At 41.4% G+C, this 26,887-nt stretch overlaps 3 long non-coding RNA genes and 1 other non-coding gene across 5 annotated transcripts in view; 3 read left to right on the top strand and 1 right to left on the bottom strand.

Moving 5' to 3' along the window:
* The window catches only part of LOC122537948, a 45,658-nt gene extending 25,856 nt beyond the window's left edge, over nucleotides 1-19,802 (bottom strand). The window contains exon 1 of the long non-coding RNA XR_006308744.1: nucleotides 18,942-19,802. This is a non-coding gene — a long non-coding RNA (uncharacterized LOC122537948). The remainder of the gene's footprint in view (nucleotides 1-18,941) is intronic.
* On the top strand, nucleotides 7,482-11,415 carry LOC122537949. 2 transcript variants are annotated; one of them, XR_006308745.1, is made up of 3 exons: nucleotides 7,482-7,670; nucleotides 9,164-10,368; nucleotides 10,537-11,415. It is a non-coding gene; the product is annotated as an uncharacterized LOC122537949 (long non-coding RNA). The 2 variants fall into 2 exon arrangements; XR_006308746.1 differs by lacking the exon at nucleotides 7,482-7,670 and adding an exon at nucleotides 8,581-9,077.
* Nucleotides 19,803-19,895: 93 nt separating the features above from the next.
* LOC122537950 lies at nucleotides 19,896-21,044 on the top strand. The gene is made up of 3 exons (XR_006308747.1): nucleotides 19,896-20,089; nucleotides 20,163-20,283; nucleotides 20,386-21,044. It is a non-coding gene; the product is annotated as an uncharacterized LOC122537950 (long non-coding RNA).
* A 1,744-nt stretch (nucleotides 21,045-22,788) lies between these two features.
* On the top strand, nucleotides 22,789-22,872 carry Trnal-cag. The gene has a single exon. It is a non-coding gene; the product is annotated as a tRNA-Leu (tRNA).
* Nucleotides 22,873-26,887: the final 4,015 nt, after the last annotated feature.

Raw genomic sequence — 26,887 nt, 5'->3', positions numbered from 1 at the left:
TAGGGAATTTCTCTCCCGAAGGATCTTGAATTAACCAAGAAACCACTCCGCTTCGTGGAACCATTTAGTACCAGCAGGATACTGTGAATCTGTATCTCACTACGTTTGAAATTTATACTATATGATAATAGAAGCGTTGTAAAATTTTAAAAATAATCTAAGTTTTTGGAGTTTCGTTCACTTCTATCTGGTTTTCCGCAAAATTCAAGCCGAACGCAGATATGAAACGTCATTTTGCTCGAGGACAACGAGCATGATTGCGAGGACGCAAAAACAACCGGCACGCCAATAACACGGCGTGCAAATGATCCTCTTGTATAAAGGCACTGAGAAAGAAGAAAAAAAAAAGACAGGAAAAAATGAAAATAGTAATTTGCAGTCGACGAACGAGAGAGAGAGAGAGCTTACCCTTGACCATGCTCGACTCGCACGAAAGTGAAGCTGTTTGCTCTAGAAAATGTTTGATAAACTCTCGTTCCTCTTCGATCTTAAATCATTTTAAAAATTCCAAATTTACGTTCCCTAAGTTCCACCGACAAGCAAAATTACTGAAATTACTTTCAAAGCCCTTTCGAACAGAATTCTGCATGGAAGTGTCTCTCCGTTGAAAGAGACAGAATGTATAATACATATCGGCGACTCACGTGTTCTCTCGTGCAAGCAGGCCATTTTTTACTCCTCGAGAAGGGAACGAAAAAAGAAGAAGAAAGAGAAAGAGGAGTAAGATAAGCGACAGTCATATAAGGCAGTCAGTCTGGCTTGTGTACCTACGTCGCATATATATAACGATTAACGGCCCGATCGATAATGTATTCCGCTCGAAAATAAACTGACCTATACCAATACCGATGTTACCACTTCCGCCGAGTGACCCCTCGTCCACTGATAAATATTTACGCGACTGCGAACTCCACGGTTACAAGTCGAACCGATCGTCGCACGATCTCGCTAGTCATGAAAATTCTGCTGATTAACAGTAAAGCAGAGCATGTACGACACACATGCACGCGAGGTTACCCAATAGGCAAACTGTATTTAGAATGTTTGGAAGTTCTACGATTCTCGAGTAAGTTCCCACGATCAGCGGAATGTGGAATATAGAAGAATAGTATTCAAAACGATATTTTTACTCGAGAGAATTTCGAGAAACACGGAATTTAGCCAATATTTTTAAGGATGGATTTCTCATTCGGCAGAAAATGCAATTGCGTAACGATACTTGCGAAATTCGTAGAAGAATATTTAAATGTTACGTCTCGGAGGTTTATTTGCTTCGTTCGTTATTCGCTCGTCAAAAACCAATCCACCTGTCAAGGAACTGGCAACGATACCCGTTGTATCAATCTCGAAATGAAGAATACTAGATGATCCGGTGCATGTGCTAGAATGTTGGAAAAAAACAAAAAAATTAACGCTACGCGTGTGGCGGTGTTTGTGAGAATGCGAGTGGAAAGAAACCGCAGAAAGAACGTAATCCAATAACGCTTCAAACCGAAGAGCCCGATGATCCCCGGGCGCGAGCAAGAACAAAGGAATTCGAAGGATATTCACCGCGAACGATGATGGCCGCGTCACGTTCAAGACCACGAGACTACTTATCTAGTCTATGCACCGGAGAAAAAGAAAAAAAAAAGAACTGTTCGACCTTAGCCGTGTGCTAAAGACACCGGCGTGGATTTTGCTTATCGCGTACGAACGTGACATTTTCCACGTTACTTTAAATTCGTGATACCAAGCAACGAGTATCAAACTTTTTTTTTTTCTAGTAAAAACTTGTGAGATCAACGACACATCCGATGGCCGATCTGAATGGTTCCACTGGTTACAAGATCCAGTACGTAACTGCCACGTTGTTCCACTCTGCCAGCAAATTGCTGTACCGTTTCCGAAGTTTTTCCATTGTTTTTCAACACGCAAACCGCTCGAATTTACAAAACGGTCAAATCCAGAGAGAAAGAGACAGAAGAGGCGGTCGAAAGTTACTCTATCAGCTTAAAAACGCAACGTGCATGTCACTCAGGAACTCACCCTTGAAAAGGCGAGCAGCAGCAAAAAGGGGATGAGAGAGGGAGGGCGTGTGAGCCAGAGCCCTCGGTGGTTGCATAACGCGCGCGTATAATGCAATTGCAGGCAGACTGAAACGCCCATTAGCGTGGACGGGACGAGAAAAGAAGCGACGGATAACCGGAGGCCATGTCGTGTTGCGTGAACAAGTGCACGCGAGCGCAACCGGTGTCTGGACGAAACTGCTGCTACTGCTGCTGTTGCTGCTGGCGCAATTTGTGCGCGCGAGCCGCCTCGAATTTCGTGTGGCGCGTGTCCTGTCAACGATCGTTCAACAACGAACAACGTGAACCACCGGACAAAACTACTATGTTTTCCACGGTTTCGTGATCGATAATCGCGATACGGTTCAATAAACGGAACTGAACCGACAATTCAATCGTGTGTGTATGTGTGTGTGTGTGTGTGTGTGTGTACACTTTCCAGTGTGGTTTTTACCCTCGACTAGCGAGGCAATGTCTCGGAAATTGCACTAATTCTCTATATATTCGCTTCACCAATAGTAGAGTCTAAATTTAAGATTTCGTCGAATGGTAATTAGAACTGTATGTGTTTTATATGTCCACCTTCTTCCTCAGAGTGTAAGCTTTTGGTTCGTAGCAATATACTTTAGAATTTTCTTTTTAACTTTCAGCTAATGCGAGAAGATGAAAGAAAAATGACTTAAATTTCGTTGGAACGCAATCTAACCAAAAACTCCCTGGAATACGTAACCACAATCTTTTATCTAATGACTAATGACGTTCCAACAACTTGCAATAGAGAACCAGTCACGTTTCTCAAGAGAAAGGAACGGTAATTAATAAAGGTGTGCGGGTACCCGATATTTCGGATTCGGGTCGGGTCGGGTAGGGTTCAAACGGGTACCCAGATGCACAAAGAGTCGGGTAGTCTGATCGGTTATCGGCTCAGATCGCAAGGAGTCAGTGGAAATGTTCGGTCGACTCCCCGCGATTTAATTTAGCGTGAAGTTTTGTAATTTGTAAACGTAAAGGGACGTATTCACATGTTTGTGTACTTTTTATTACGATCGAACATCCGGGAAGCATTCATTTTTACGTACGTAATTAGTACGATATTGAGAAAAGAAGCAATTAATCGATTTAATAATATTAAATAATAAAAAATATGAATATTAGTCGATGTAGGAATTCTCGAATTCTGAGCAAATATATTTCATAAACTCGGTCGAATCTGACTGACAATGAACCTGCCATATCTGATTTTTTTTTGAACAGGCTTCAGAGCATCAAGGTATCTGAAAACCCGAAATAATGTCGGCCTACCCGAACGTTCGTATGCGTCAGGTACCTGCCCGACCTGACGTTTTCCAACCCGACCTGACTGGTCGGCTAGCCGAACATCCCTAGTCATTAGCCGTTGAACTGCAAGCGTACGCGAAATGAGACGAGAAACCGCAAGTTTCGAAACCCGAGACGAAAAATAACAGGCAGAAACTGCAGTTTCTGCTGGCTTATCATTAAAGTTGATCGTTAAATCGCCGGATTCCTCATACGGCTGGCTAAAAGCGAAGTCTGCTGTTCCATTTAAGCAACGTAAAACCACAGCACGGTGGATTATTAATACGGCTTTCGCGTGAGATAAGCAAACCTAACCTTTACACTCGTGACTCGGCTGCTCGTGCCGACGAACATCTAGCCCCCGTACTGTTTCCAATATTGATTTATCCCCGGCCACGACGTTCGATACACGAACTTGACGGAATTTCTACGATCAAGGATATATACTGGTACGCGTGACTATTTCAAAAGGCAGACGGATAGAAATACTCGGGAAAAACGAAAATCATAACCTATAAAAAATTCTGTAGCAACAAAATATGATTATATGGACTATACATTTAATTAATGTAGATTGGATAATTTGCTAAATTAATCGGCTGATGAAGTTATAGTGATAATCGTCGATGGTTATTGAACAGCTACAGGTGTTTTTCGAAACTCAGGTTTCAAGGAAGCGGCAGTGTGGCAGTCGAGTTTATAGCGATATCTCGGTGAACGAAACCACTCCTCCCATTGGTATTAGAGATTCAGCAAGCGTTCCGGGGACAAAAATGCATCCTCAGCTATTGTCCTCGGTTCGTCCTTACTCCATGCTAGCGATGCACATTCCGGCCAACGCTGCCAGAAACGTCCAACCTTCTGTCAATTTACTTTCGACGTGGCCAAAAATTCCCCATCATCAACTCGTTCCACTTAACCAATAAATATCCCATAAATATCCCTCAAGCTTTCACATTTAACTGACGATATAATAAACGAAAACGACAGCGTCAACTTGACGATCAATTGAAACAATATTATAAATAAAGGAAGTTCTACGGATCGATAACACACGCTGTATAATTTATTCAATTGTTAATAAATTTTCTTGCGCGCTAGCTGTAAGTTTGGTGATTGACGAATCTTAGAAATTCATTAATTACTCGGCAATAATTCAACCTGTTTTTGAGAATCTAAAAATTTTGCAACTTTCTATAGTTTATAATATTCATTGATTGAATGAAATTAAATGCAATACGATGCAATGATAAACATTTTTTAAATATTCGTTAACTCGTCGAGGTTATGAATTCCGTGGCTTTTCTTGAAACTGTCCCTGCGAAAAGCATTGCAACCCCAGTTGCTGAAAGCGTGCTCATTCTCCCATTCAAACCCTACCTATCTCATCATTTACGAGTTCTTTCGAGGCGGTTTTTTCATCCTACGTGCCACCGTGCATCGTTCCCTTTCTCGTTTGAAACGCTGTTGAGGTTATGACACTGTTTCTCCATATTTCATCCTTATTTCAGTCTTTTGCACATAAAGTAAACACGAAGTGAATGTGAAGTGAATCAATACTTATTTTATCGAAAATAAAGACTGTATATATGTAGATATGTATACAGGCAAATAATTGAAAAATAATATGTTGAGAGTTTGGAAAAAATATCGCGACGAGTTTAGGATATGGGGATGAGAGTCACTGACGCAAAGACCACACGAGTCTATCGTCCTCGAGAACTCTCGGTATGAGCGGACAATGTTTTCAGCTCGGTCACTAGTGCCAAGGGAAAGCGCCCACAATGCAATCGAGGAACCTACCATCTTCCACAAAAACATGAGCTCGTGACTACACTTGCACCTAGCGAGGTACTCGAACGAGATTTCGTATCCGAACAAATTCAACGTGAACCAAGTGCATTCTATTCGAACCAATTACACACTAGCAATTAGTTGTTTAGACGCTAATGTCTATGCAAAATTTCGAATCGTGTAGTCCAACGACTGCAATCCCTTTCAAAGGGAATTCGTCACTTCCCAATGACTTGAATAATCCTAATAATCCCAAACGTGCGCGAACAACTAACTAACGCTAATAGATTACAAATTGTCAAGTCCAACTGCTGCTAACAGTTGCGATGCCCACTCAACTCAAACCTATCGCTAGCTAAGAGTTTGGCCTATACCGCGCACTCGGTCACTCGCACTGTCCACAGAGTCCGTCGGCCGTGTGTGCATTCACCAGTTTCATCCACACGCGAGCCAACCTCGACGTGGTGGAACGACGACGATGGCGAGGGCGGGGAGTAAACCTCGAGCGGAGCGCGGTTGTATATGTGGGCTAAAAATGATACGCTGGCTGAAGTGACGTCATGCGAAGTTAGTCCGTCTGCCGACGATTGCACTGGCTGCAGCTTTGCAGTTGTTACGCCCGGCAACGATGCGGCTCCGACCGGCACAACAGCGTCAAAGTCGCCGCGAGTAGTATCGTTCGGTTTACGCGCTTCTTTATGCGAGCCGCGCGCCATCGGATCCGGTTTTCTGGCTACGCTCCCGAGGATCGATCACCGGTGGACGCGTTCAGAGAGAGGCCAGAGCCTTGTTCGCTGGAATCGATCCGGGTATATGGGTTCTTCGGTAACGAGTATTTAGCTGGACGTCGAGCAAGGTCGAATTCTTTAGCGCCGATTTATCGCGCAATTTTTTTTCCCTTCTCTCTCGCACCTTGGCTGGTTTTGCTTGTTGCTTGCGGTGGCCACATGTGTCTCGGCGCAGGTGGTCTTCCTTAGATTTTCGTTACAATTATTGAGTCTCAAATCACGATTGTCACTCGCAATTGCAACTGGTAACTTTTTTTTTTCTTTTATTGGATCATGTATCAGGTTTGTTTGTGTATCGAGTTGGCCCATTAGAGGTTAACGCGATCATACCATATCTTTTGATATCTGAACGTCTTCGATTCTTTGATCTAACCTCTAATTTTCGTGTTAGTCTCGAATACTCGCTGAATCTTATCACCATAACAAAGATCAATGACTCCCGCCATTATTGAACCGAAAAAAAAGAGAATAGATAAACGAACGTTTCAATGACTCTCAAGAATTAATCAGACTTATCGATGGGACTATTAACCTCCTTTTTATCCGTTCTTCGACCATTTTATCAAGGCCTAGCAATTGACGAGCTCCCGTTAATTTTTCTAAATCAAATGGATCGTAGATATTAGGGGGAATTCGTCAAAAGATCTCTTACCCCATTAACAAAACAACAGTAAAGGAAGTGCCAATTTTCCCAAGTTCCAAGATAAAGGTTAGCTCTCCCAATGTGAACCAAGTTCGTAGAAACACGAAACAGATTTTTCTCGTTTTCTCCACACTTATCAGTGAATCTCGGTTCGAAGAATATAAATTCTGCTTCAGTGCTAACACCAGCGAATATCAGTTGATCGCCATATCAGCTGACTTCGAGTCACGTCAAGGCTGCTGCAGAGATCAAATGAATAATGTACCCCTTTCAGCCAGCTGCATAACACATCTCGGATCATTTTTAACACTCGTTTGATAATAATGCGCGATCCAGCACATATCAAAGTATCGTTATTCTCGTATGTTCATTCCACCGAGAGGAGCATGAAAAAAAAAGCCCTATCACTTTAGAGATGCATAGATATTTATGCGCCGATCGAGGTTAGGTTCGCTCAAGAGTCAACGTGACTCGAGAGATCTTTGCACGTTTCTCCCATAGAAAATGCGAGCCAGATTAATGAAACGATGTCAGAACGTGAATATTAACGGGAAGGAAACGCGTAGATATTTATAGACGAAAGTAAAAACTAGAGTGGACAGTGTCTATCTCTGCAAAAGAGATTGCAGACGCATAACAGGTTACGAAAAACGAACATGCTGAATATGCACGTACGAATGGCACTCGACGAATTCCTGCATTGGGATTAACTTGTAGAAGAAATTGTAGATGTATTGTATAGAAATTCCCTACGCGATCAATGTAAAATTAGTTAGAAAATTTTTAATGTTCGTATCTTTTTTACGATTAAATGTAAAAGAATTTCTCTAACTAAACAATATTAAAAAATACTTAAAAATCCTTCTAAAAATCTTTACAAATTTTCTTTCAAATATACATCTACCAATTGAAAATCTTTGCCACTTTCTACAATTATTCGATCGTTTTGTCCTCCTCGACCGAACAATAAAACGGAGCAACAAACTTCGTTGGAGAAGAAAGGAGAGACGACTCGGTTCGATCTAGTGACCACCGATGAATGCGTCAGCCAGAAATACCTGGCACCTAGCTATCAATTGCGTAAGTATCTTGTCAGACAAATAGTTATTGACCTTTATTGCCACCAGAGCCGACGCAACGACAACTATCAGGTTAAATTGTTCAACAACGTAACATTTCACTTCGATCGAACCCCAGCCATCTCTATTTTCACAGGTCCACAGTGGAATGTAATCGTTCGGTTTGTTGAAAGTAAAGTCAGCTGAGAGACACTGGCCTCGTTTAAATCCGACAGGCGTCGCAACGCGGAGAAATTGAACGGCCGGAGACGCACGATCACATTTTCGAAACGCACTTTCGCGAATTCAAGCGAGTTTAATTCTGTCGTTGCGCAAAGAATCGCGAGAACTTATATAGCGGTGAATCTCATTCGTCTATACGCTTCCTGGGATCGTGTTTTTTGTTCGACTCTTACGTGTATTTTGTAAATGAAAGTTTGGCGAAAAATGAAAAAACTAACGGACTCAGAAGGCTTAACTTGGATCAATTTTTAAGATTGAAATAATTAATTAAGTTGAATTAATTTTGAAATTCTAAATTTGACAAATTGAATTTTAGAATTACGTTATGTGTGTAACGATTTAATCTAAAAATTGTAAACTGAAGAGTTTAAGAAGTTTAACAACTGAATTTTAAAATAATACGTCGTTACGATCTGTTCATCAAAGATAAGATTACAAATTCGGATATCTTCGAGCTTTGACGATCAACGCAGATGATCAGTTTGCAATAAAATAATGTTAAACTGGAATATTAAACGCAAGTTAAGTAAATTTAATCGAGACTCAGTTAAACATTCTAACCCGATTATTCGTCACGATATTTAAATATTATTAAATAATATAATATATATCTTGATATCATACAACAACAAAAATTCTGTTAAAAAGATTAAATTCTAAAATATATTTGAAGATTGAATTGATTAAAATATATCCAAAAATTCGTGAGGTATTAAGGCGCAAAAATGGAAAAAATTTAATAACACATAGGACGATCAAATGCAATTTTGATTTTCAAAAGTTGAAGAAAAAAAAATCGTACTAGAAAGTGATAGGAATAGTCTGAACGAAATTTCATGGAAAGAATTGCCAGCTACGTGTAATTTTCCGCAACACCGTGGCACCGAGCCGATAAGGAGCAATTTGATCGTCACACTGCATTTACCTCGGGCTAGTTTCCGCGCGTGGAAAGCCACGAAAGCGAACGTATAACAACGGATAACAACGCAACGATCCTCCGGAGATCTGTCGACAATATGTAAACTCAACTATTCCGCCAATTAATTAAGCCAGCCAACTTTCTTTTATTGCGCCGTTTAACGGTGCGTACTCCAGAGCCGATATCGCGAATTTACTCAGCGTTGCCTCGCTCGGATTAACTCGCCAGATCAATCCGTCATTGAACAAATTCCTATACCAAGAAGTGGTACGAAATTAAATTTTAAGGAATTTTTGCTTTTTTAAGACAAAGACAGGAATGGATTGTTAATTATTTCTAAATCATATTCACAGATTTCGCGTGATTATTTCTGTTTCGATGGATGAAGTTGCAATTTTGAATCAATTTCGTCGTCGAACAGAGAGAGGCTTTATCTGAAGGCAAAGTAAACACGATCATATAATTTTATCAGACAACCTGTTACGATATCGGTTACTCATAGATATCTATTTCTTAGGGTGATAAAAAAAAAAAAAGAAAAAAGAAAAAGGAAGAGGAGGAGAGGGTGATCGAAAAAAAGGAGAAGGAGGAGAAGGTGATAACAATGGGAAGAGAAGAAGAGGGTGGTGATAAAGAAGAAGTATTGGCAATCTCGTTCTCAGAGTTAAAATTTTAGTCTACATTTCTAGACTCGAAGGACAACTATCTCTTTAATGTTAAAAATCTCTATGAATCATATTGCTTACAATTGTACTTGTATTCTCGTCTTAATACGATCAATCCCAAAAGCAAATCAAACCTCACTAGATCCTTCATTTATTCACAGAAATAAGAAATTAGTATACCTCAACAGGTTTGTAATTTACACATTAAATTTGGTTAGGACGAAACGCTTATTTTACTTATGATAAAGGCATAAACTTTCATGTGCACGTTCATTATTTTATTAAAATGAAAGTGTATAAAAATGATGCATAGTTACGTAACAATATGATTGTGAAAGTAACAGGGGACATGGAAGAGCGTGTGTACAGAAGATGCACGTATGAATATCAAAAGGAATAGAAATGTCAATCCATCGAGAACCGTCGCGAAAATTTTAGCTGGCAATCGTTTCGAAACAATGTACATACTATCAAAGGGGAGAGCGAGATTTTCGGCTGCCAGTGAAGCAAATGGCCGATAAAATCAGGCAGCGGTGGATCAAAGAGGCCTGGGCAACCTGTCGTCGAGCGTCGCGTCTGTTAATCAGGGGGACGGACGTTTACCGAGAAACGTCCGGTCAAAACACTCGCGAAATTGGGACGCGTGCCTATTTTTCGAGCGTGACGCAATCAGTATGCGCCGCGGTGCATCTCGAGCCGGGGCCCGATGCTTTCAAGCCGGGTAATAGCGGCGCGATGTGAGCCGAGCCGGGTCAAGCCACCGAACATTTAATTTTATCGTGTGTCGCCACACGGTTCTTCTTCTCCGATAAAACGACGCCTCGAAAACAATCCAAGACGGTGGCCAGATGGAGAAAACATCGAGCGATTTCAACGATGTGTCTCGCCGCGAGGTATGTCATTTATCCGATATCGGTGTGAAAATGCGAAAGATAAAATGTGACGCGAGCGAAAGTTTTCACCGTGCGTCTCAAAAACGAGATTACACGTACAAGGTGTCTCCAAAAATGATTCTATTAGTACCAGTGAAAATGGAGGAACAGAAGTTTTTTTCATTTCAGGTTTCGATTCTTTGGAAGTTTGAAGAAGCATTTGTCAAGCATATGGCTGAATTTGGCTGAGTTATCCAACGTCGTGAATTATCCTCTCGCTTATCAAAGAAGAAAGAAGCATCTCCTCGGACGAAAAATTCCCTAGAAGCACAGAAGGTAGAGAGGAAGTTTCATGTGCACGTTTCATGCTCCAGTAAGACGTGCGTCGTGTTTTAAAAGGATCGTCGGCCAGCGAGACGTAATCCCTATGGCGAAGATCTGACTCGCAAATGCCTCGGTGGCCTGGTTAAAAATGCATTTCGCCCGAGAAGGGTTTCCCCGTCCCGGAAGGGGGATAACCTATGCACGGATTCAGCCAATAAGCCCGAAAAGGGGTCGGTAACACAGGGAACCCGGCGACTTCGGTCGGTCAGGCAGAATGAATCGCGTGAACGAGCTCGAAATCGAAGCGTCGTTATCGATTCCCAGACGCAACGGGGGAAGGCTTGGAAAAGAAAGAAAGAGCAAAGAAGTCCTGCTAGCTCTGTCCGGTTAGATAACACAGGGTCACCAGGTCATCGTTGTCTTCCGACAACATATCCCCGAGTTTCCCTGAAATATATCGCTGTTACACTCGCATATTTCTGGAGATGGGTCGTTGCTTCTGTTATTTAACTGGTGATTGCAGTGCACAGCGATGGTCTCGAACACTACGTTGTAAATAGGTTTGGAAATTCACCAAGAAAATCCATCAGATTCGAAACTATCGCGACTACCATGTATTTGAAAGGAAAAGCAGTACTTTCGAGTAGATTCAGACCTGAACAGATCTGAATTTTAGGAAATAAAAAAATGTACTGCCAAATGGTACTGCTACTTTATCAGAAATTCCCTATATATATATATATATATATATATACACACATGTATTTTCTAAATTCCCTAAATTCTTAATCTTAAAATTCTCCGACCGCCAATGAACGAGCGTAAGAAGTGTATTGGAATCCTATGAACTAAATCTCGGGTACTGGATTTAATACCAATTTATAGATACGTATTGAACTTGATCCTATCGCTAGCGATGCGTTGTATGCATCATTCGCGCGCAGACGCCCGCGCATGCGCCTATCTAGCGCCACAATTCTTTTCGTCAAATATCTGATTCCCGATTGTACAATTTTTTTCCCCCCTCCCCACTTTCGGTCTATTATATTGAAAGCAAACAATCGCCGATTAAATATTTTCTTTGCGCGCTCGCACGGCCAGGAATAAATCTGATAATTCGAGCGAATGAGATGAATGAGAGCGGTTGTTTTCGAACTGTTGAAGATTATTATGATTCGAATTGATTTATCGGAGAGCCAAGTTTCGAAAAGCAATGAACCGCGTAGATATTTCGGATTCTTGAGAAAATCTGAATACGCCCGAAGATCAAGTTGGCCTAAAATTAATTCAATCGCGAGCGACACGATGAAAAATTTTGCAATCTCAGATAATGCTTATTAATTAAAAAAAAAAAAAGAGAATGAAACATTTGTCAATATTAACAATTGTTTCATGATTTCCTAAAATAATCTGTGCAGATATTATTATTATTAGTCGAAAAGTGACACGACCTCGAGGGTTTAACACGTGAGGCAAACTTCAGTTGGAAAGCGGACAAAGGCCTCTGAGGTGATCGTCGAAAGAGAAACAAAGTTTTTTAGGTGATCGAACACCTTGGCCTCGGACGAACCGCGATTACGAACGCTATAAACGTTCTGAGACACACGAACGACTTAGAAACACGTTGAACACATCGCAGGAAAGAAGAATATAAAACATCGAATAGCTTAAATTAGCATCTAATAAAAGTTTATCGTCAATTATATTGGAAAAATTCCTTTCGCAGTTATTACGCATTTTATTATTAATAATTAATTCACGAAGCAATGAAAAAATAAATAATTCCGGAAGAAAAAGATTAAGTTCGCGTAAAACTCAAATATAAAGCTGTTCTTCGGATTTATAAAAAAATAATTCCACTCAAATCGTACGAAGGCCTAGAAAATAAAATTAATTCAAATTTCTAGAAAGTTAAGCCGTTCTCATGTTCACATTTCTTATAAAGAAAACAAAACTCACAGAATAAACATTTTATTTAACAAATAATTCCTAGACTTAGACTCGTTAATATCCCTAGATTAATATGAGACTATCTCCAGATTAATCCTATAAAATCCCAAATCCCTGTGATTGTTAAATTAATTCCTAGAAAAAGCGAGAGAGAGAGAGATTCTTAAATTAATTCCTAGAATTTTAAAATTCCCAGAAATTTAAAAAAATCTCACTTCTCCCGCTCGGAGAAACAAAATTCACGCAATTCTCTGAAATCACCGATTGTTCCGCAAAAACAACCGCCGAAAATAAACAAAAAGGAAAGAAAACAAAATACAGCCGAGATAAAAAGAGAACGAGAAGAATGGACAGTTTTCAAAGTCTTTCGGTTTAACTTCCAACCGAAAAAACCATTCTTTGGACTTGAAGACGCGAGGAGACGGGCGGAGAGATAGAGAGAGAGAGAGAGAGAGAGAGAGAGACGATCGACAACATCGTCTGGCCGTGACAAAGGGGTCATTCTAAATTTCAAAGCGAAGACGAAAGAAAAGAAGCCGCGAGGAAAATAAGCAGAGTTGCAACGCGGTCACGGTGTAGAAATCGGAACGCTAAAGGCTCTTTTTCAAGTCGGCGTCCGTGCTTACGTAACTACGCGCCGCGTGTACGCGCACGCGCACACACGTGTGTTAGTGCCACCTAAAGAAACAGAAAACTCGTCATCTATACAGTTGAAAACAGCGACCCGGCGTTTATCATCGTTTTTTTTTTTTTTTTTTTTTTTTTTTTGTCCCTTAAACCTCTTCCTCGCGAGCATACGTACACGGTTTACTTGGGCAATTTTTTTATTGTTTATTCCCGTACGTCCTGCTTTTTTCGAATTTTATATATTTTGCCGTCGGAGTCACATCAGATTGAAATATATATGTACATACTGAAATACACTGTCATTTTATTAATTTAACCTCTGCAAAATGTTTATTATAGTTTCAGAACTTTTTACGTGACAATGTCACACATGAGAATTCTTTTAATCGAACGATTGAAATTTGTGTCGTTTCAATCGTTCCTAATTTTAAAAATCACTGCGGCAGTCTATGTTTTAAGATTATTATTATCATCTCGTACGATACTTTGTCTTCAAATATTGATTACATTATAAATTAGCAAGGTTGGATAGAAAAATTGTTAATCGTCAATAGTTTTGTACAATTTTCTATATTATTCTTTTACTCTCCGGTATTAAACGTCAAGTTTAAATATCGATTAAATTTTAAAACGCATCCAATCAGAGAAATTCGTGCTTATGCCGATACGATACAGCTTTACGACACAGTGATAATCATTTTACATCTTAAATTTTCCGACACAAGTTGCCGATAGCTTTAATGTTAAATTACGTCTATTTTTATTGATGGCTTAATTAAATTGCATCCAGTTAAAAATAAACAGCTGCAACGTGTACGAATAAATTACACGTATTTATGCAAACTCATATTCGTTCTAAATATAAATATGAAATAAAACTTAGAGAGAAATTTGCTTGATCCTCTAAATGTTGTAATTGGTCCTTCGTTTCCAAAATTTCCCGTATTTTTCAACATTACGCACACTCTGTGCACTAAGGTAGGATAAAAATTGTGAAACTGTAAGATTAGAAAGTTGAAAATTGACGAATTGTAATCTCATTATATAAACTGTTTCTAAGAAATTCACGTATTTAAATTCCTCGTAAATGCATAAACACCCGATAGGCGCAGAAGAAGCTTTATTCTCGCGATGCGACGACGTTGGAGGCCGTGGATCTGCACCGTGATAATGTACGGCTCTTATCAGTCTCCGGAGGAAAGCCGTGAGCTCCCTGTCGCCTTATCGTACCAGCTATCGATGTAACATCGGATAAAGCAGCTCGAGGAACACTCCAAGCCATTCGAAAAAGAAATATATATATATCGTCGGGAAAAAATTCGAGATTAACAGACGACCCCACGAGTGCAATGCAAACAGTCTTTTTCTTTCCTTCTTTTCCTTCACTTTCTACGGCGTCACGTCGACGCCATGATCGAGAAGAACAAATTTTTTGATACGAGAAGTTTCACCGTAAAAGCCTGATTGACGGATACATTTCAAAGATTGTAAAACTTTTCTGAAATTTCAAAGATTAAAGATTCTTAATCTTAGGGGTAACAAGCTTAAAATATTTGAATTCTGAAAAATGGCTCGAGAGCTTCGAGCCTCGGATTTTAAAAGTTAAAAACTTTCAATGTTTTAACAGTTAAAGATTCAAAATTCTTAAATTCTTAAATTTAAATTTTAAAGATCCAAGGTACAAGAAGGATTTTTAAGGATTCGAAAATTATCCGCTGAAAATTTGATCTCTTGATATGAAAATTTACATTTTAATAGATCTGTGCAGTAAATTTGGCTGGTAACTAGTTCAACTGCAATCTAGCAAAACTGCTTTGCGATTCCGCGGCAAAACACGAAGATTAACCTAGAAAACTCTCCAAAACCCGACCTCTCGCAACGAAATTAATCGAGTCAGTCTCGTGGTCTTCCAATAACCATTCTTCCCGCCGAAATTATCCTTGAAATTTCGGCAACGAGTTCGCGAGGCTGATATTCCCATTTCAAAATGAAATCGAAATAGCCGAGACAAATGTCAATTCCGAAACGTAGGCGAAATTTCGTCATCGCGCGTGAAACAACTGGAGGAATTATTCAGGTTTTTTGCGCAACAGGGAAGATTCGTCGACAAAACGTTGCAATCGAAAATGGAACGGAGAGTTTCGCAGAAAATTTACCATTTCGATTCGAGGGGATCGTGCGTCGAGGACTTCCTTTTCGAGCGAGCTATCAATGCTCATGGGATATGAACGTTTTCAGAAAAAGTAGAACATCGTCGAATGACGACAGCACGTGTCTCACAATCAAAGATGTTCACGAGACTCCATCGAATCGCTTTGAAATTCAAATGTGAACCCACGCACGACTCTGTCCACTGGACTCGTGTCCATTGTTCTCGACTATTTAAATATTTTCTCTAATAGAATGTTGAGAGGATTGAAATTATTTATCGTTCAATATTCGATAAGAAAGAAATCAACTTCCGATCGAACGATTGGCTTTCCAAGTTGCAACAGATTGAATTGGGAAATGAAAGATCAATAATAAAAAAAAAGAAAGAAAGAAAAAAGGACATTGTTTCAAATGTGTTTATCGTGGAATATTTCGTTTTAAAATTCGTTCGACAAGGATCATCGGATCAGCGTTCCCAATCCCGAGAGTTTGCTCTCCGATTCGCTTCAATCAGTTACGATATCTGTAGATTTAAATTTCCAAGCGGCGGCGGCGGCCAGTCGTTAAATTTAAATTTGTAATAGGAACGGACTCGTTGCATGGACATTTCTACGCAGAAAACTCGTGTCGTGTTTCTGTTTCTTTCTCTCTCCTTCTCAACTGAATCATTACTCTCATTAAAAATTTACGACAGAGGGGAAACCTGGATCCGTTTGGAAGATTAGCAAAGACAGAATTTCGTACAATTAAGTTGCGTGGATGTTTTTGTATACTTGTTACGTACAGAAATCTAGAAATTCCAAAATTCTGAAAACCCGAGAGCTTGACATTTTGGAAGCGCGAGAATTTTTCATACGGAAATCAACTCTGAAAACTTCGAGCATTCAAAAGGAAACTTCAAAGATTCAATATCGAAAACAATTCCAAGTGAAAAATCGTAGAATTCTACAAGTTTCAAACGTTTCTAACCGACACTTCTACGGACTAGAAATTTCTCAATATTAAAAATTCCTGTCGACAAAAATTCCAAGAACTATTATAATTATTCTAAGCCTGTTGAAAGCGGTCTTTGTTCCGCAGAACGACGTATAATCGAGAGTGTAGAGCTGTGTCCACCTAATACATTTGTTTACACGAGATCGACTGGCCAGTGACCACTGGCAAAAAATCGTGGCATGATAACACGAAAATAATAAAACGCGTGACCGTCAGCCTCGGTGGGTGACATCGCGAATGAACGCGCGCGAAAAGAACTCGCTTTCTCTATCCGTGGACGTACATATGTACTCACAGTTTACATCGCGGAGGCTCGCACTTGTCCACTATTCGTCGCACAGATAGGGTTGCGATATTTTTAGAAGCTATTCTATTTTCGTGTGAGATGGGCTCGCGATACGCTCGGCCGATATTTGTCGTCGGTACACGCGTCCCTCGCTATTTACGGGAGGAATCGAAAGTGAATCGGGATCCGACTCGTTTCTGGCCGATCGTCCACCTTCGTTTCATTCACCGGCCACGTATTTCCAACGACGATTTTTACGTAACGTATGCAGCGATCATTTCGCATAATGTAGAAAAGAAAATTTAAAAAACGACCTCGTCTCGTCATTGATCTCGTTATCTCCTTTTTCTTGTTCCATTTTGTTAAAAAGAATAAGAACGTTCGTAGCTTATTTATGCATACGATAGCATTTTTATAAATTGTTGTAAATATTATGCCATTTTTATTTTATTTATCGGTTACTACAACGATCGGTGTTACTAACTGTACTTACTGGAGGGTCGTGTGTAATTTTAGTTGTTTGATCTGCGAATTTTTGCAGTCTCAGATGCATAAAAATCAACAGACTGCTAGTAGAAACCTATCCAACCGCGTAGTGGTTTAGGTTAGGTTAGGTTTCTAATAGAACTTCAAAATTTGATTATATATTAATTAAAAGTCGAAACGAAACAATATTACGAGACCTATCGAGAAGTGAAAATCACATTAATAAGATTCTTTGCTGTTGTTTCGCAACTGCTAATCTTTATTGTCGAAAACTAACAGCAAAGACTCTGATGAAAAGGAGAAAAGTGTAAATTTACAAAAAGAATATATATATATATAATAGACACTGCACAATCGAATTCCATGCCTTAAAAATTTGCCAGCGAAAGAGCAGAAAACAAAATCAGGAGAATCGATTAATTTTCAATTCATCCGTACGTCAGGCTACAAATGATAAATATCAGATGGAATTATTAATGAAAGAACGGTATCCATGGGCTGGAACGGAGTAAAGAAAAGTTTATCCCGGCGCATAAATTGAACGTGACGAGAGAGAGAGAGAGAGAGAAAGAGAAAGAGAAAGAGAAAGAGAGAGAGAAAGAGAGCGCACACACCAACACACTGCCGACCCACTGCCGGTCCCCGATCTGACCTCGCGCTCACATTCGTTCACGAACCTACCTCACTTTGCCCCGCGACAGACGTAAACAAAACCGTACAGCGCCTCATAAACAGCCATCTATACACGGCGTCATTATTTAAACCGTCTCGCGCATATATTTTGTCCCGATAGCGGCGAAATGGCCACCCAAAATGGAAGAAGAAAATCGTGATTACGACTCTGTGCGCGACAGAGTACGTTGTTAAGCACGTACGTTTTAGGCCTTTAGAAAAGAAAATGTGAGAACGCGTTGAATTTCCAAGCCGGGTCTTCGAATGAAAATTTATTCGTTTGAACTACGAACGCCTGAAACCACAGCACGTACCCTTCGTTCCCAGTGAAACGTTCTTCCACCGTTCTACATTTCATTTTCGTAGTAGCATCGAAGGGATAAGGTAATAAAATAATAATGTGCGAGAGGCCTATAAGTTACTTGAACAAAGTCGTCTTTGTACGTGTATAATAATTATTCCTATAACCGTGGCGGGACGTACACGATGAACCGAGTCTGGCTGGTAACACGCTGAATCTACTCGTACATCGAACTTCGGCAATAAAGTAATGCAAAGCAAAAGAGAAACATACATAAATAAAATCGTGTTTCTGTGTACACGATGATTACTCATAAAGCGTGATGTATACGCGATAAGAGCATTAACTCACACTATCGAGCTGCGAGTAATAAGATACTCCGAAAAAGAAAGGAACGAAAATGCGTAAATGAGATACTTTCTCTTTGTCCATGTACACTGCCGCCCAAAAATTTGGAGCATGCTGCAATTTCAAGGTAAAAATAACGATAATGTTCTTGATTCAGTAAATATTTCATTCGTAATATCGTACATCGTTAATTAAATACATTAACAATACGAAATATACAAATACGAAAACTGTTTCGTCTCGATATCGAAAGGCGCTTCAAAATCATCGAATTCCACCTAACCACAACATTCAACAAACGATAATTACACATAAAACTCCAGCAATAGGTGTGAACTTATATTCACGACAGATCGAAACTATCCCGAAGAAAATCCTCCATCCTCTGCTTCCTAAGTCCGTAATATCGTACCGATAAAAATAACATCGTTCGATAAAATGATAATTACTCACATAACGAGGTGTACACGATGAACCGACGGTGGCCAGCGGGCGACACGATCCCCTGGAGCACGGGCGCCAAATCAAGAAACACTTGCACTGTGTTATTACAAAATACACGTGTATCACACGTCACTGATCCGCCGGATCCGGTCTGTCAAAATACACCACGAGATTCGGAGAAAGGAAAACAGAGGAACGCGCGAGATCCTAGAGGACAATAAGGAAAAAAAATAATAAAAAAAAAAAAAAAAAATAGACGAACTGAGCACCGGGATGACTCTGAGTGCCTCGCCCCGTGAAAAACCACACCACACACGTCCGCCGCGCGTCGTTTTCGTCTGCCTATTAAGGGAGTGTTCCCCTTCGATGCACCACCTCGTCTAACTTTCTTCCTCCTTTTTTCTTTCCTTTTCTTTTTTTTTTTCTCTCGTTTTTCTCTTTTTCCCTTTTCTACGATTACTCTCGTCGTCGTTTCACTTTCCTGTGTTTGTGCGTGAGCGTGGTTGTTGGGTTTTCGATGTATCGGTGAAAGGGGAGCGCGACGTTGGTTCGTGTCTCGCCGTGTGCCACACTTCTCTCTAGCTGGATGATATTATATCGCCTGTACGTAAAAGCTTCTTCTTTCGTTTTGTCCTGGTTCTCTTCCGCCAAGTTGCTCCGAGACACACAAAAACTGACACGAGGTACACGCGGGAGGGGATTAATATTATATACACCGGGCGACCGTATGTACGCGAAACACGGCCAAACAAAACAGACCAGAAGACGTTTCCCAGCTATTAAACGCACGTTACAAACTCCGCTCACCGCTGAGAGTGCAAGCGCGCGACTGCGGCGCCCGACGCCGCTTATGCGCCGGCCGACTGTTTCGTAGCTCGGCCGCCGTCCTCGACAGTGGCGCCACTGCCGAGCCACTGCCCTATCAGCCGTGGTGTCGCGCGCGCAGAAATTCGGTGGCTCGGAGATACGCAACGACGCGCAGTGGACAAAAATGAGATAAAAATGGGCGAAAAAACTCGTTAGTTATACGTACGAGACACGCGCGAGTCAAATTCCCGAGAATTTTTAATCTGGAAATTTGCTGCATCGAGACACACGGCGCCATAATGGACGACTCATCCGAAAAATAGGACAATAAATGAAGAAAGACGGTAATTGTAAGTAAAATTTGTAAATCGTATTATCCAAATAAATTCTTTAATTTGGAAACTTGCTACCTTGAATGCGCAGCTGAAGATCTTGATTCTAACTAAGAAAAGAATCTTTCTCCAAACCAACTGTAAAATAATTTCGCGTACATTGCGAGATATTGCCTCTGCATTTTCATCGATCAATAGCTTGCCGACAGAAGGTATTAATATTAATTATATCTTGGAAAAGTAAAAAAAAGAAAAAAAAAAAAAAGAAAACAATATAAATACGACCTGTGACAGCTTCGAAACAAACTTTTCAGGAAACAATGTGGCTCCGACTATTCACACGCGGAGCACAAAGAGTCCGTCACTCGTGGTGGAGCCGTGGCGTATTTTGTATCGAGTTCGATGCTTAGTTGGCTTGAAAAGTGTCGACGATGTCTATAGGCACGATGGAAAAAACACTGGCGAAGAAGAAGCGACGATAAGGTTTCAGAAATTGTGCGACACACCGTCGGCGGCCGAGTTCATTGCTTTGCTGGTCAATAGCCATTGCGTTTCACCGTCAAAACAACCGGAGCCTTTATTAATTTATAGCGAGTGACTCAATGGCTCGAGCGAGGCTACTGAATATCGCTGCTGCGCGTTTTCTAAAGCCAAACGGATCCTTCTTTCCACACCTGCCATTCAGATAAGTTCCACTTGTTCAGCAAAATCCCCAATGCAAGCCCTTCAGGGTGCTATTGAATTAATGAAACGTATGCTTCAGTTTATAAATTACAGCAGGTAGTTTATAGCTTATAATATCTTGTTAGGCTATTATCAAGGAATTGAAAGTTTCTGGTTTTCAGTGAATAACGGGAGGATATTTCTGCAATTCGAAATGTAAAATTCCAATTAATAATACCAACAGATTTTTATTCGCGCGAGAATTAACAATGAGAGCTTTGAGATAAAAGAAAGTTATTTCTAGAGAACATGAGACTATTAGGACTACACATCCCATAATCCTAATCTTATTGCTCTCGAAGTTATACCCAGTATATTTCGAATATATCTTGAATTAAACTTTTTAGAATCGTAAAACACCTCCGAGAATCTTCAATCTTCAACAGACCGAGCCAACAGGCCAGATTTCTAAAACTGAAGAGTTCAAAGCCTGACCAAAATCCCTCGCGCGTATTATCTCATCGGTCCTCGAACCCCAGCGAAACAGGCTCCTTTCACCAAAACAACCTCTCCTCCTCGAAGAAATCTACATGGCAGAGGCAAATATTCGAATGGCTGCTCCAGGTGGCACCCACTGATCCACTATGCCAGCATCCTTCGCACTCCCTTGGTATAAATTGGGCCACTGGAGCAGTTGGCCTCTCTGACCGAATAAAAACCATTCCCTTTCTCTCTCTCTCTCTTTTTCGTTCGTCCAACCATCTAAATAACAATTCCCATAAAACGAACCGCGCGAAACACCAAGTACGTGGACGCAAGTAAGTAAGTAAGTAAGTAAGTAAGTAAGTAAGTAAGTAGTCGAGGTGAAATTTCGAGGTGGCCAGTTTTCGTGCTCTGTCGAGAGCAGAGGAGACACAAACGAGTGGAAGAGAGGAGAGAAGCTGCGTGGAAGGTTGCCTGCATTCTCTCTCTCTCTCTCCCTCTCTCTCTCTCTCTCTCTGGGCTGGTAATCTGTGGTAGGAGGCATGTAGGACGAACGGATGGAGAACACCAGCGCCGATGCTTGGAGCACGCTGCTGCTGGAAAAGGAGAGGCCAAGAGAGTGGGGATGCAGAGAAGCGTGATGCAGAAAGAATGGCGAGCCAGCGGCTGATGCAGCCGGACAGAGAGATGGAACACCGTGGTTTCTTTTGGCTGAAGTAGGATGAGAGGAAACGACGGGACGGGGGAGAGGGAGAGACTGGTGAGTCTTGGACAGGCAAAAAACAAAAGTGCATCGCAGCAAGATGGCCGTCGAGCTGAACGACTCTCAAGGTTACGCGCAGAGCGTGGCATAGGGGAGAAGCCAGCGGAATCAGCCGCTTATGGTGTAGTATGTGTGCCAGCAGAGACCTGGGCAAAACTTCGCGCCCCGTTATTTATTTCGGGATTTTTGGGAGGGCACGACGCTCGGGGGATCCGTTCCATCGGGGATGTCCGCGGTGGAAAATAGAGAGATGAACATCTACCCTGAGAATATACCACTTGGTTGCTAATTGACTATCATTGCTAGTCCATCGACTTTTCTAGAGTCGCTGTTCCGTTATTGGATCTCGTCCAGAATTTTCAACTAGACTTTCCGGGGGTTTCAAAACCTTCGAATCTTCGGAATCTTGAAACTTCGGAATAGCGGTGCTGCGAAGCATTGGAAGCTTTGGGAAACTCGGACTTCCGAAGTTCCGGAACTTTGAACCTTTGGAATTTCGGAACACTTGGGTTTTAAAACCTTCGAATATCAGAAAAGATCTCGCTATTCGAAACGGCAACAAACGCCAGGACACGACACTCTGGCACGAGCACGTTCGCCAGAGATGGAATAATGGTTCAGGCAAAAAGGACCAAAGAAGAAAGAAACCCGTTTGCTGGTGCATTGGTTGAAAGTTTCCACGGCCGCTTCTTACGGAGCTATTTTCGCCTAGCTGCCGGATAAATTTAGTACGGGCAGACCAGTTTCTCAGGCATAGGGTAGACAGGATTCTCAATTTCTCCTCTTTAAACTTCAGCCGATGAAACACGTCAGGATGGCCGAGCGGTCTAAGGCGCTGCGTTCAGGTCGCAGTCCACTTCTGTGGGCGTGGGTTCGAATCCCACTTCTGACAACACTTTTTTTTATCATCCCCACCTTCGGGCGATCCTAACGAGCAGGATTCGTTATCTGCGTTCGTCAGGAGCCAATTATTCGCACTGATAAAACGATTTCAGGTTGCCTGAGCTGGAGTTTATTTAGAAGTCAAATGGTACCTGATTGTTATGATCAGATAAATATTGTGTACAATAATAGATTAATTTTAGGTTCAATATTAAAATTATGAACGTTTTTCTTTAAATTTAATTGTGATCTTCAAGCTACAGATCTTTCAGTTACATAATTCCGCAGGCTAGTAGAAACAGACTAAACGTCAGACAGTCAATGGTCGATTCTACTTACTGTGTGAAACTTCAAATATATTCCCTCAACTTGAAAAATATCTTTTCTAAGAAAAATTAATTCATCGATCAGGCAAGTCAGTGATACAAGACGCTGCAGTGGAAACAGACAGTGCATCGGACAATCATTTCAGTCAACTCTGCGCTTCTTGTAAAGTGCCCAATCAGAAGAGAAAGAGAGACAAAAACAAAGTTTTCTTTCCGTAATTAACAACCGAGACGCACGTGTGAAATATCATATTTGATTCCTAAACTGTAACCGTTCAAACGACTGTCGATCGGTCAATGGCGCCACTGTCTGTTGAATTATTCCCCGGTAGCCGGAGAGGCTGTCCCGCTGCCGAGTCCCCCTCGCTCGTAAATTCGCCAAGTTCGACGTGACGATTTCGCGAAGCCGTGCAGCAAGTGCACCGATTTCCAGTTGTCGCGGCCCGCGAGAGTGAGTGCATTCCACCGGCCGTTTCTTAAACAGACTGTACACCCCGTGCGAGCGTGAGCAGGACGACGACGAGGTGGAGGAAGAGGCGGTGGGTAACCTTGGTTAAGAGCGTAGACGAGAATAGGGGAGAGAACGTAAGGCGAGAGGATAGGTGAAACCGGGTGTTGGTGTGTGAGCGAGCGCGGCGAGGCTGAAGCGAGCAGAAGATGGAGAACAGTTTTATGCAACGCTTGTCGTACTCTCTCTCTCTCTCTCTCTTTCTCTCTTTCTCCGCGTGTGAACAATAACCTTAGAGCGTGACGTGTGCTCGCGCGAGCACCAGTGTCACCACGCGGTTCTATGTTTCCTGTCAGACAGGTCGACACAGTTCCCTAGGCCTGTTCTTTCTATGCTACGTCGCGCGTACGTACGTTTGCCTACGAGTATCCGTTTATGGGGGACAGCAGTTCGAGTAATTGGACCGTTCGCTTGATTATCCGCGAAATTCAAATTCCGGGACGATGTTCTACGGGAGTTACTAGTCCAAGGTACGAATTCGCACGAACATCCTCTCGATTCTTCTTTGCTTTCCGTTTTATTCTTAGTCGTAACTATCGACTGTTACGGTGGTTGGTAACGCAAGGTTTAGGGTAGGGTCAGCTGTGAGTTAATTACGGGAAAGTCGCGTGACTCGCGTGATCGAGAGCTGAATAACCGCAGGGTACCAAGTCTTTGCACGGTGATATCCTTCAGAAGGATTGAATAGCGATCTAATTGTGTAAAATGAGTAAACCGGTCGATGTGGAATAGGCCTCGAATAACATTCCTCCTCCTATTCGGATCTTTTTTAATAAGATACCAAAGAAGCGATTTAGCTTACAGAAGATCAAAAGATGTGGTGTGTCAAAATTTTCTTTCATCCCTCTTCCACATCCTCAGTGACGTTCAATGTCAAAACAATCTCGAATATTCCTGCAGAATCCACATCAAGCTTCAAACAGCCTTAGAACTTTAGAAAGCTTTCACCTTTGTCTTTGTCGAGCCTTGCTAACTTCCCAATAGTCGGGATCCCCGGAACAATCCAAAAATCCACATATACCAACAGCCAAGATCATCGGACTGCGCAACTCTCTCGTCTACCTATTTTCATTTACGAACGTCCAAACAACAACATTCAAAACCCTCTTTTCATCGTCATCGTCGTCATTCTTTCGCTGAGCAGAGGCTAAGTAGAACCAGGTAAATCGTTGCTCGCGGCAAGAGAACGCACCCGTCCAGTTTTATAATGCATCCGAGAGACGCGGAGACGAGAGAGTTGCGAGCGCAGTGGAGCAGTTTCGTTCGAGATCCGCGGTTCTACCAGTCTTGCGAGCGCGAACGAGAACGAAAACGAGAATAAGAGAGAAACCTCAAGCGAGAAGAAGATTCGCGCGAGAAAAAGAGGGCGAACGAGCTGGAACGAGACAGAGGGGGAAGAGATAAGGGGAAGAGTGGAGGGAGGAGAGAAAGAAAGAGAGAGAGAGAGAGAGAGAGAAGACGAGAAAGGAGGGATCACGAAGATGCATACGAGTGTACGAGCGAGGACGAGAGTTTGGCGAGCGGTGAGGACGCTCGGGGCCGGAGGAGGGGGACTTAACGTCGCGTCGTCCTTAGCTCTCGGACGGTCCGGCCTTGAGACGCAGCGACGCTCAATGCGAATACAGCGTCGCCTCCTGCACCGGAAACTGCAATGCCAACTGCCTAGAGACTCGAGAAAGTCGAGCGGCTGCTGAATTCGTGTAAACTGATCGAGGCTGCGTCTTAGGAGAACGTTTAAAAGGCCAATGATATCAGATCGGACGTAATCTTTGTGAAATATTTTAACGAGAGAAACGAACGCGAGATGATGTTGCAACAGCTCCTGAATGGATGTGATATATTATATCAGCAAGCTAGATGACTGTTACCAGACTCGATAAAAAAAGTGTCAGATACCAATATTGAGGTTTCTTCTGTCCAACACTGTATATTGAATTGGGCCCACACGAATGAGCCGAAACTAGATGAACATATAATTTTGCTGTTTTTGATATTTTGTCGAGTATAAAACTGGAAACTAATGACGATATTATATTTATAATAGACGTGTACACGTCCATGAATCGGATCTATGTAAAAGGATTGAAACTGACACAATTTTGTTTGATATATGCATCGAATATAGCACGAAGAGTATGAATTCATTCGAAATTGACGATTCTCGCAGAATCAACAGATATGTGTCTACGGATACACGTGTCTGCGTGATCCACGCGAATGAATTGAAAGTGACTTAACAGGTCTTCCATTTGCTTTCGCAAATCACTGTATCATACTTTCACATACTTGGCCATAGAATTCCAACAGATGTTGCAACGTATCTGAACGAGTTAATCTAAACGGTCACGGAAGAGTTTGACAGCTGTTGTTCGGGAGAGGATCGAAGGGGTATCGATGGCAGAGGGTCCAATGAAACGACGATCCTCGAGCTTTGCTCGGCGATCTCGAGCAGCGACGAAATTAAAAATAGGTCTGGGTCGCCACATTCGTTCGTCCATCGACGTTCTGGTGGCACTTGGCCAAACTACGGAGATTACAAATTCACGAGCAGACGCGGGCAACGCATTACAATTAAGAGCAAGTTAAATTGTAAATTGCAGGGATTCCATACGAACGACATAGATCTGTCTAATTCTAATTTTATGGTTTAAAAAGAATTCAGATCTCCCAACATCTCTTACACGTTATGTCTTAATTGATCAATTTACAAAAATAAATTCAATTTTTCTCACCCAAATGCACGGTTTCTTTCATTCATTTGGTTTTTAAATTTATATTAAGTAAAGTATTAACTTTATATTATTAACTATACATTATTATTATTTATAAGTAGTACAGAGACGCAGAGGGAGTATTTATAACAATTTTTTATCGTATTGAGTAAGGTATTAACCCTAATTTTTTATCGTATTGGTCAATTTAATTAATTAACTTTCAAACGGCAAATGATTTTGTTCCTCGACAATCGGATATTAATCACGCGTTACTTTTTTGTCAAGAGAAGTTGCCTTCTCAACGTATATTGCACGTACATACATAAAATCTCCGTTTTCGTTTCTAAGAATGCAGAGCGTTTTCGCGCGTTATGACTGAGTCATCCGTTCTGCCGCGTGTAGGAAGTAAGGGCATCAGTTCGTTAGGATTCCTTACATGTCACTGGGTTACTATACTCGCATTCCGCGCATAGAACG

This window comes from Frieseomelitta varia, unplaced genomic scaffold (assembly GCF_011392965.1).
Source record: "Frieseomelitta varia isolate USP_RPSP 00005682 unplaced genomic scaffold, Fvar_1.2 scaffold_940, whole genome shotgun sequence".
Taxonomy (NCBI): Eukaryota; Metazoa; Arthropoda; class Insecta; order Hymenoptera; family Apidae; genus Frieseomelitta; species Frieseomelitta varia.
This window is presented reverse-complemented; position numbering and strand designations above follow the sequence as displayed.